The sequence below is a fragment of the Dromiciops gliroides genome, chromosome 3 (genome assembly GCF_019393635.1).
Source record: "Dromiciops gliroides isolate mDroGli1 chromosome 3, mDroGli1.pri, whole genome shotgun sequence".
NCBI classification, from domain to species: domain Eukaryota; kingdom Metazoa; phylum Chordata; class Mammalia; order Microbiotheria; family Microbiotheriidae; genus Dromiciops; species Dromiciops gliroides.
In genome coordinates, this window is record NC_057863.1 from 282134155 (window position 1) to 282145507 (window position 11353).

An 11353-nucleotide genomic window follows, 5' to 3' on the forward strand; every position below is an offset into this window, starting at 1 on the left:
TGTGGAATTTGAACTCAGGTCTTCTTAACTTCAGGCTCTCTCTACTGAGTCATCTAGGTGCAAATGTAAAGCACATTGTTGGGGCATATCTTACAAAACTGTTTCACAAGGGCAGTTACTAAAAATTACAGGCATTACTTGTGGAGGTGGGAACATGGGTGCTTAGCTCATCTGCTTAAGCACTATACTATTGAAGTTTGAGACCCCTGTGATGATCCTCTTATTTTTCTATTATATAAGCTAAGATCTACACCATTAACCCTGGATCAGTTATATAAATCCATGTACTGGCCAAAAAGGGCCAGGATCTTTCTGAGAAAAGTGCTTTGCAAACTATGAGTTAATAAATACTAGTTAATGGTAATAATCAGACATCACATGCTCAGCACTGATTAGGTTCTGAAAAAAAACAAAGAAATAGAGGCAAGGTGTTTGCCCTTTAAATGTTCACATCTGGTTGGAGAACAATTAGGGGAAAGAAAAGAGGAGGCAGTCTATGTTTAAGTGTTTAAGTGGTAAAGTGAAGGCTAACATCAAAGGAGAGAGGTTAGAGAGACTAGGCTTCAGGTTTCATAAAGGAAGGGTGGTGACTGTATGTTATCTAAACTTTATCTTTCCCAACATCTAGTACCTTCCTTGCAGTATACTTGAATTAAGTTATAATATCAATCTGAACACAGAGGACAGAGCCTTACTAATCTTATGAGATATGATGAATGAAAAATCATAAGTTGATGCTCATTTGGGGGTTCTAGTTTGAAACAGTAATAAATATAAATTGATATTACTGAATAGCATGATTTCTACCATCTGTGGAGTTGACAACACCCTATTTAACCTGAAAGTATCTTGAGAGGTGGAGAAAGCTATCTCTTAGCTCAACTTGGTATCTCCTCTGGCCCCTAGCAGAGTGTTCTACACACAGAAGATATTTAATTAATTATGTTTTATTGTTGTATAATTGAATAAACAAATATGGCCCCTTCTGAAATTCTTATCACATACTCCCTTTATCAATGCAGCCCCACATGGTGAAACTCCCCTGCCCATGTTTTCCCGTAAGTCTACATCGGGTAGGTCTCTCAGTGCCCAGGGTTTTCCATTAGATTTCTTTTTGGCATTTGCATCTCCAGCACTTAGTACAGTGTCTTGTACATAGTAGGTGCTTAATAAATGCTTATTGACTACTGACTATTGAGAAGGATGATGAAGAGCCCTTATAAAGTAGTTCAAGTGGCAGTTGCTACAAAAGGTCTAACCAGACGATGGAAATTGAAAGTGGTGAGCCAAGAAAGAAACTGCCCCACTTCATGTACCTCTGAGATCAAAATGTATGAAGGTCAATTCTCTACTAATATGGTCTTAGGTAATACCTTCCTAGGCAGAGCAGAAGGCTGGGTAGGTGGAGGTGAGATTTTCAGACTTCACTGGGAGCAGTAGATTATTGGCTCCTCTGATGTTTTAAAGGCAAAACTGTTAGTTTCATTTTCCCTGTGGTAAAGTCTTTTTAATCTACTTGTGAGTGAGGAATCCTTTCTTGTCAAATGGAATTGGAAAAGAATTTAGAGTCTCAAGAATATTGGAGCTGACTCATTTGATAAACTATGAATTATTGCAGGGAATGCATTCATACCCTTACATACCCTAGGAAGCAGAGGGGGGAAAGCTAACACTAATAAAATCTAGTACTTCATGTAGGCTCTAAGTGGTAAAGCTCAATGTCTGAGCACAATCAAGTGGCTCAATTAGATACAGCATCCCTCCCAGGATGACAACTCACTTGTGCCTGTCTAGTTAGTGAGCTGGGGCAGTTCTGGCCCACACCGCCACCTGGTGGCTTATTCAGATAGCACCTTGAGGAGGCACATTTAGCACCCCCTCTCAATAAAACATTGGTCCTGCTAACGTCAAAGTGAAGCAGTGTTTCCCATAGCATACATTTTTAAGAAATAAAATGAATTTGAATTAATTTGATTTTGATAATTTCATGATGCCCCCTCTCTTTCCATATATATGTGTGTGTGTGTGTGTATAGTATATGCATATATACATATATGTGTATATATACATAAATGTATTTACATACACACACACATATACATACATGTGCGTAAAATAAAGTAAGACTCCTCTTTATGAGTTCAAATCTGACCTCAGACACTAGAAAACCCTAGTGTGACTCTAGGAAAGTCAATTAACCCTGTTTGCTTCAGTTTCTCATTTGTTAAATGAGCTGGAGAAGGAAATGACAAGCCACTTCAGTATCTTTGCCAAGAAAACCACAAATGGGGTCACAAAGTTCAACATGACTGAAATAACCAAACAACATGTATGTATGTATGTGTATAGGCAGGCTACTCATGGGCAGTTTAACTCTGATGGGCACAGCACCTTTAACTTGACTATTTGAGATTATCTCCAATTTATCCTTTATATATCTTATTTATACATGCAAACAGCATATTGTCTCCTGTTAGAGTGTGAACTCCTTGAGAGTAGGAACTGCTTTTCCCTTTATTTGTATTTCTAGTCCTTAGCAAGTATCTGGAAAATAGAAGGCACAATATAAATGCTTATTGGCTTATTTACTTGTCTATATAGAAATGGGACTTTGAAGGAATGTAGAACTCTCATCAATTAAAGGAATCCAGTTGTTATGACTCCAATGAAGTCCAGTGAACAAAGTTGAAGCATGGCTTCTCCTAAAAGAGGCGATGGACTCAAAATGCAAAAGTACAGAATGAAATGTGCATTTCTGGATATAGTCAATAAGGGAGTTTGTTTCTTTTAAAATTTTGCATAATTGGAAGGGAGCAAAATGAGGATAAATGCTAATCAATTTTTTAACATATTGAATCTAATTCAATATGTTAATTGGATCAGGGGTCCAAGGCAATTCATTCTTCTGACTGAGCCCTTCTTGCCCAATACCCTTTGTAACCAATGTATGATTTTCTGAGGTCTAATAAAAAAAATACTGCTAAACCTTCCAACTTCATATGAAATAGAAATAGAAATAACTGAGATGACATAGTCTGTTTCTACTCAGCTGGTTATATTTGTGTAAGAAATGAAAATGAACCATGGTTGGGCAGCTAGGTGGCACAGTGGATAAAGTACCGGCCCTGGATTCAGGAGGACCTGAGTTCAAATCCAGTCCCAGACACTTGACACTTACTAGCTGTGTGACCCTGGGCAAGTCACTTAACCATCATTGCCCCCGCACAAAAAAAAAAAAAAAGGAAAGAAAAAGAAAATAAACCATGGCCTGGCAAATCAATCAGTTTCCTTTTACTGAATTTCTCCCATCTCTTGTATTTGAACTTGGTATGAAGGAAAAGTAAGCCTAGTGCTCACAACTATTCACAGTAACCACCTTCTCAGATATCAAAGGAAAAATGTCCAAAGGTGGTTACTACGTGATGAGCCAGATTCTCCCAGTGGAAAACCAGTTTCTTGGTAGTCAATGGAAAGTGGGGCTAATTTTGGCTATGGAATATTATTTTGCATAGGCCTCCACAACCAATCAAAGCTATCAGCTTTTAAAGTTGTGGCCTGCTCTCCAAGCTTCCCCAGATGCCTAGGAGGGAATAAACAAGTAATGTTGTCACCTTCCTCTGGCAGATTCACTGTCTTCAAGAGCAGAGATTGTTTCATTTCTTGTACTTATATCCCCAGCATTTAGCAGAGTCTTGCACATAATAGGCATTTAATAAATCCTTGTGGATTGATTGACAATAAACTACAAATTCTACAGGAGTAGAGATTATACTTTATTTAGACTATGTGTCTTACTTTTCAGTGTTCTGAACACAGCAGGCAGTTAATAAATGTTGAATTAATCCCTCCCCCGTCCTGTTCACCTGTCCTTTCCTAGCCCCCTCTTCCTTGGGATACATAATCACACAGAAGTTTTAGGGTCAGAGTGGCTAGATCATAGGATTTAGAGCTGTGAGGCACCCCTGAGGACATAGAGTACAATTGCAATCAATTTATGGGTAAGGAAAACAATTCCAGGAGAAGTTAAGTGACTTGCTCCAGATTACACTGGTAACCAGGCTCAGAATCTGAGACCAGTTCTGACTAAATTCTACTACGCTATAAGGTCCTTTAATCTTCCATCATAGGTCTTATTTTCTCAAGTTATTTTGTTTTTATCCTTTTCTGTACTCTCTCCAAGGTCAACATGTCCCTCTGAAGTTACAGAAGATGAAAATGAAGAGCTTCTTCCCCACCTCCCCTCCCCAATAAGCACCTGATTTAGACAATAGTCTCCATCCTCCAGCAAAGTGATATTCTGATGATTCATCAATGGTATAGAGATAAGCTTAGATTCTAAAAGGATTCTGCAGAGTTTGAGCTCTGGCTGTTCCCATGAGGCTGGGAAGACTTTAAGTGGGAGTTTAGTAATGGTCTTCATGTCTGTTGTCCAAAGATCAGCCTAAGATCCAAGAAGCTCACTGAAATTTTGCCCTTGGGGTGATGAATTTTGGACTCACAGAAACTCATGTAGAGCATCCACCAAGCTATAGAAGGGTTGTAATCTGTGTCTCTAAAAGGACCAAGGAAACTATAGATCTCTGAAGTATTGATAAATGCATCTGTAAATGCTCCCCCTTGTGGCCTTAAGAATTTTATACATCTTCTCAACATGCCCAATTAGATATTGGAAAAGTACCATTATGCTCAGAGAACCTAGTTAAGAATTTCTCATGTTGGGGGCAGCTGGGTGGCTCAGTGGGTAAAGCACTAGCCCTGTATTCAGGAAGACCTGAGTTCAAATCCGACCTCAGACACTTGACATTAGCTGTGTGACCCTGGGCAAGTCACTTAATCCTCACTGCCCCGCAAAAAAAAAAAAAGAAAAGAAAAGAAAAAGAAAGAAGGAAAGAAGGAAAAAGAAAAAGAAAAGAAAAAGAAATCAGAATTGCTCATGTTACCTTGGGAATCTTTACTGTCCTAGTAAACTTGATAATTTATTTAGCTGAGCATTCAAATTATCTCTTTGATTTATAGCTGCTTTCCTAATATAACAAACTATTCTTTGCCAGAATTCAAATACCCAGAATTTTTTTCAAAAACTAGAAAAATCCAAAATTGTTTGTAATATAGAATGATGATTCTCTGATGTTAAAACCTCTACATATCTTTCAAATGAAAGAAAATCAAACTTGCTGAGTAGAAAGGGTCTCTGCCACCAGATTCTTTCATCCCTGCTCTATTATTTAACATATATCTGATGCTATCTCATTTCAAAAAGTGTTGACACTTGACACTAGCTGTGTGACCTTGGGCAAGTCACTTAATCCTCATTGCCCTGCAAAAAAAAAAAAAAGTGCTGGCTATTATTCCTAATCCTGTCTCCAATTACTGCAGATACTTAAAAATTGGCTCTATATCTAATTCTTTTTGCTAATTCCTAAACATCTTTCATTTTTTTTCAGAAGAGTAAAAAGTGAGACTATAAACGACTCATTTTTCAAACAAATACACCAAAATTCAACTGTGCTGTCTGTCAAAGTAGTCTCTATAAAAGGTTGTGCATTTATTCCTATAATGCTAAAAACATCTCTAGTAGTATTTTTTACAATGGTATTCAGATTCAGAGCTTATATCATTATCTCAATCACCTCATTTTTCTGACCAAAACCTTAGCTTGATATCTACCACATTCACCAACTTTGACATAACATGACTTTTGGCATTTTGCATAAAATTAAATCTGCCCTGAAAAGATGAACCTTCAGCATCACTGTGGATATTTAAAGCAATATGCTTGCTACAGGCTCTTAGAAAAGTCTAAAAGAGAATTTGAAAAAAAAATTTTGAGTAATTTTTTTTTAAACAAAAATAGTAGTCTCATTAACAAGGACAACTCTCACTTGGATATATGTTTACTTACATTTGTGAATAAAAGAATGAACTCTATAGACATGCCTTCCATATCTACTACTATTATTATTCACTCTGTTAACAAAATTATTTCACTTCTCTGAATCTGTTTCCTCCTCTGTAAAATAAAGAGTCTGTGACTAAGGATCTCTGAGGTCTCTTGCAGCTCCAAAATACTGTAGTTCTGTGATTCAACTTCTAATATTCATTATCCTTGATGCAATCTGAGTTCAAACGATTCCTTTCCCCAAAAATCAAAAAACCCTCATCCTTTCACTTCTCTTTTTGTATTATGTGCAGTTAGTGAGAGGCCACATCGTTCACTTCTCAACATCTGAATTCCTTTAAAAATATACTGCCAGCCATGGGGCCAAATGTTATGCATTTGCAATAATTTTCATCCTTCAAATCATTTTTGATCAGCTTTAGGAGAGTGCCACTGTGATTTAATTAAACTACTGCAGGTTTTAAGAATGTCCTACCAAGAAGGCAATTCTTCCTGTCTCATATAGACTGGTATATCTAAAACAAAATGTACCAGGCAGGAATCAGAAGAGAACAAGTTAATTGACTAGAGGAAAATACTCTCCACCTTTTTTTCTGCCATCAATTGGAAGATATACTAGTAGATTTTTTTCTGGGGGTGAGGGGAAGCTTTCCTTACACCCCTGTGGAGACTGGTTAATATCACAGGCATGACACTTTGGTAAGAGATAAGACCACCTGTTGAAATTTCATCAAACAAGCAGGCATTGATAATGAATCAATATCCCTCAAGAGAAGTTATAAATGTCCATATTCTAGGAGACTATCCTTAACAATAATGGGCACATGTTCACAAAATACTCTAGACACCCAAATGAGGTTATTTCAATCTTTCCCCACCTTTATGTTAAGAATGTTTAGTGGAAGTGTATTTCTCCAACTGTGGGGGGAGGGGGGCAGCGATTGGCAGGGAACGACCACACAAAGCTATTGTTAAAATGTTTCAGGAAACCAGAACTGGTCCTCATAAAGGGGCTTTGATACATGTCTAAAAGTAAAGGAAATGAAGCTAACTACTTCAGTTTTATTATTATAAATTTTTGGAATAAGTTAAAATAAGACATCCACATGGATTATTTTGCTGAATTACTTTAGCCTAACTGTAAGATTCACATCACTGGTACCCTGGGGGAAAATTGATCAACCTTCTCATCCTATAAATAACTAGATGATTACATACACAAATGCAGATATTTTTCCTAAGAAAGATAAAGTTCCAAAGTCTTATCTCGGTCTCCAATAAAACACATTGCATATCACAAAGCAAACGACTGGAGTAAATCTTAGGTCTGTGAGCCCACCTCCCATAGGGCTTAGAATATAAAGAGTTGGGGGGGGGATTGGGGTGTGGCTTAAAAATCACTTTATTTCTCTCCACTTGAATAGAATTACTGGGACATTTGAAGGTACTAGGGGTATAGTGAAACATAACAGCATCACATTTCACTCTGCCTAAGGATTCGGCATTCACTGTTTTGTTTTTAAACCTAACTTCCATCTCTCTCTCTCTCTCTCTCTCTCTCTCTCTCTCTCTCTCTCTCTCTCTCTCTCTCTCTCTCTCTCTGTCACACACTCACACACACACACTCACACACACACACACACACACATACACACTCACACACACACACACGAGTTGTATCGAAGACCTGCATCAAATAGTAATTTACCTGGACTTCACCTGGATTCTGGAACGGGACTTGCCAAGACTCTGGAAGAGCTGTAGCTGTCGCCTGGCGCCATCCTGCAATAAGGAGCCAGATAAATGCTGAGGACTTGGTGCGAATGGGGATCCGGAGCCCCGAGGAGAAATCCTGACTTCTGGAGCCCCGGGAGATCAGTGTGACTCACACATTCCGCACCAGCCTTTTCCCACACAATGCCCGCCCCACTCAGGTAACCTTACGGAGAGCCTAGAGAGCTGACTCCTTATTATCCCTAAACGTAGGACACTTGAAGCCTTCTTCCTATCAGCTTCTCTGCTCTCCTCCCTTCCCCTCTTCCCCAGCCTGGGGGCGGCCCCTAGCAAAGCCAACAGAGCTAGGAAGCTTAGCCTGGGGATTCTGCTGCCGCCCCACGAAACACACACACGCACACACACACACACACACACACACACACACACACACACACACACACACATATACACAGCCTGACGCTTGACCTCAACTCCTATCTTCCTCTCTGCTCCGCCTCACGGCACCTTTGTAAGCCCCTGCCCAAACACCATAGCATCACCTTGAAACCCCGGGTTCATCGCCTTCCAGGGATACTCACCTGTGCCTCCCCACACCTCCCTTCCCACACACGCTGCGCAGCAGCATTGCCAGGGTCCGTGGCTGCCAACCGAGCCCCAAGCCCCTGATCCTCACTTCCCCCTATGCATGTTTTCTCCCTCACCGACCACTGCAGCCAGCTCAGGCTGCCCCAAGCTGGGCATTCTCTGTCCCCCGCCTTTGCCCTGCTCCGGAGCCAATGCAGTAGCGCCTCCTGTGGTTCACATCCCCAGATCACAGTACAAGCCGGCACCTCCTCGTGCGCAGGGAGCTTCGCTGCAAAGAGATATAGGGACAATCCCTGGGACTTGAGAAGACTAAAAGAATGGCTTGTGGGATCAGGGTCGGTCTATCCCTTTCAAGCACTCCTGGGCTACCTTTGAATTAGTTTGAATGGTTTGCCTTGGAGAATGAAAGGGGGACAATAGTGGCTGGTCACTAGAGGACCAGGAATTAAGTAGCGATGCTCTTGGGGGTCTTCAGAACATGAGAGAGGCTTTTGGAAAGGGACCTGGCACATGGAGAATTACTCTATCCTGATTTGTAGACTGTGTAGCCTGGTAAGGCTGTGAGGGAACAGAGAATGAGACAGAATTTGAGAGTTGAGACCTCAACAGCCACTTAGGCCAACTTATACTGGAAAGGAATGACTTCTATAAAGTATCCAAAAAGCTTTTGCTTGAATGCCACTAGTCAGTCAGTCAATGAACATTTATTAAATACCTAGTGTATGCCAGGCACTGTGCACTGGAGAAACAAAGAAAAGCAAAAATAGTTCATGCTCTAAGAAGCTCACAATCTAATGGGGAGATGACATACAAACATATAAGATGATAAATTGGAAATAATTAACAGAAGGAAAGCACTAGATTTTACCTAGGATTTGAAGGAAGCTATAGAAATCAGAAGGCAGAATTGAAGAGGGAGAACATTCTAGGCATGGGAGGCAGGCATGGAAAATGCTCAGAATGAGACTGTAGTCTTTAGTTTGAGGAACATCAAGGAGGGTTATCTCAGAATCTGTGTAGGAGCAGGGAGATGTATCAGGTTTAAGAAGACTGGGGGGGGGGGAGGGCAGCTAGGTGGCACAGTGGATAAAGCACCGGCCTTGAATTCAGGAGAACATAAGTTCAAATCTGGCCACAAACACTGGACATTCACTAGCTGTGTGACCCTGGGCAAATCACTTAGCCCTCATTGCCCAGCAAAAGGAGAAGGAGGAGGAGGAGGAGGAGGAGGAGGAGGAGGAGGAGGAGGAGGAGGAGGAGGAGGAGAAGAAGAAGGAAAAGGAGAAGGAGAAGAAGAAGAAGAAGAAGAAGAAGAAGAAGAAGAAGAAGAAGAAGAAGAAGAAGAAGAAGAAGAAGAAGAAGAAGAAGAAGAAGACTGGAAAGGTAGGGGGAGAGGCAGGAGAGTTTTGAAGGCCAAATAGAGGATTTTGATTGATCTGCAAGGTGATTGGGAGCCACTGTAGTTTAATTGAGTAGGGGAAGAGATGTGGTCAGACAGCCCTGCTTTAGGAAGATCACTTTGATAGCTGACTGGAGGATGGACTCCAGTGGGGAGAGACTTGTAGCAGGTAGACCAACCAGTGGCTATTTCAGTTGCCCGGGCATGAGGTAACAAAGGCCTGCACCGCAGCACTAGCAGTATTAAAGAAGAGAAAGGGGTATATGAGAGAGGATATGGAGATAAAGACGTTTGCAACAGATTGAAGATGAGAGGGTGAGAGAGAATAAGGAGTCAAAGATAATACCTAGGTTGTAAGAGTGGGTGACTGAGAGGATAGTGGTAACTTCAGTATTAGGGAAGTTAGGAAGAGGGAGGGGTACAGGGGAAAGGATAATGAGTTCAGTTTTGGGCATGTTGAGTTTAAGATGTCCAGGGGACATCCAGTTGGAGATGTGCAATAGGAAGGTGGAAATGTGAGACTGGAAGTCATCAGAGAGGGTTAGGGCTGGTTAAATAGATTTGAGAATTATCAGCATAGATATGATCATTGAATCCATGGGACTCAATGAGATTACCAAGTGGAATAATATAGAGGGAGACAAGAAGAAAGCCCAGGGCAAAGCCTTATGGGACATCCATGGTTAGAGGGCACAACTTGAATGAAGATGGAGCAAAGAAATCTGAGAGGAAATGGTCAGATAAGTAGGAGGAGATCCAGGGGAAAGCAGTATCCTGAAAATCTAGAAAGAAGAGAATATCAAGAAGTGGGCAATTGATAGTGTTAAAGCCTGCTGAAGTCAGGGAGAATGAGGGTTGAGAGAAGGCCAGTAGTTTCAGAAATTAAGAGATTGGTAGTAACTTTGGAGAGAGAAATGTTAATAGAATCATGAGGATGGAAGCCAAACTGTAGTAAGTTAAGGGGAGGGGGAGAGGGAGGGGGAGGGGGAGGAATAGGGAGAAGGAGAGAGAGAAGGATAGGGAGATGGAGATGGAGAGGGAGAGGGAGAGGGAGAGAAGTGGAGGCACCTATTAGAGACAGCCTTTTCAAGGAGTTTAGTCACAAAAGATGAGAGATATGGGACAACAGGTAGTAGGGATGGGTGGATCATATGAGGACAGCCCATTCTACTCTCGGACATCTCTAATTGTTAGGAAGTTTTTTTCTTACTATAAATCCCAAATTTGCCTCTGTAATTTCTTCACATTTCTCTTGGTTCTGATCTCTGAGGCCAAAAAATAAAAGAAATCTAATCTCTCTTGCACAAAACCGGCTTTCAAATACTTAAAGACAGACGTTATGTGCCCCTAGTTTTCTCTTTTCCAGGATATGAACCTCACCCCTATCAAATCAAATTGTGGCATGAACAACATCAAACCTTCCTACCAGGCCTAAAAAAGAAATGGTAGGAGGAAAAATCAATCTAGAGCAAGAAGAAAGGATAGAGGTCAGCTAGTCTTACCACTTCATTTCCCAGCTGAAGGATCCAAGACTCAGAGAAATTATATGCGACTTTCCCACTGACATACAGATAAACATTAGAGGAAGGATGTGAATTAAACCCCTCTGATCATGCTCTTTCCTCTGCATTACCTTGGGACAGCAATAGATGGCATAAGAAAATTCCCAACTCATTTCAGTTGCCACTATTCTTACGGATGTATCAGCAACAGAAGATAAAATTTCAGAAAGG

The 11353-nt window shown here is 40.7% G+C and overlaps 1 protein-coding gene across 1 annotated transcript in view; it reads right to left on the minus strand.

Moving 5' to 3' along the window:
* SYTL5 (synaptotagmin like 5) overlaps nucleotides 1-7922 on the minus strand; it is a 256002-nt gene extending 248080 nt beyond the window's left edge. The window contains 1 exon segment of the mRNA XM_043996939.1: nucleotides 7608-7922. The gene's annotated coding sequence lies outside the window, so the exon portion shown is untranslated.
* Between the last annotated feature and the right edge of the window lie 3431 nt (nucleotides 7923-11353).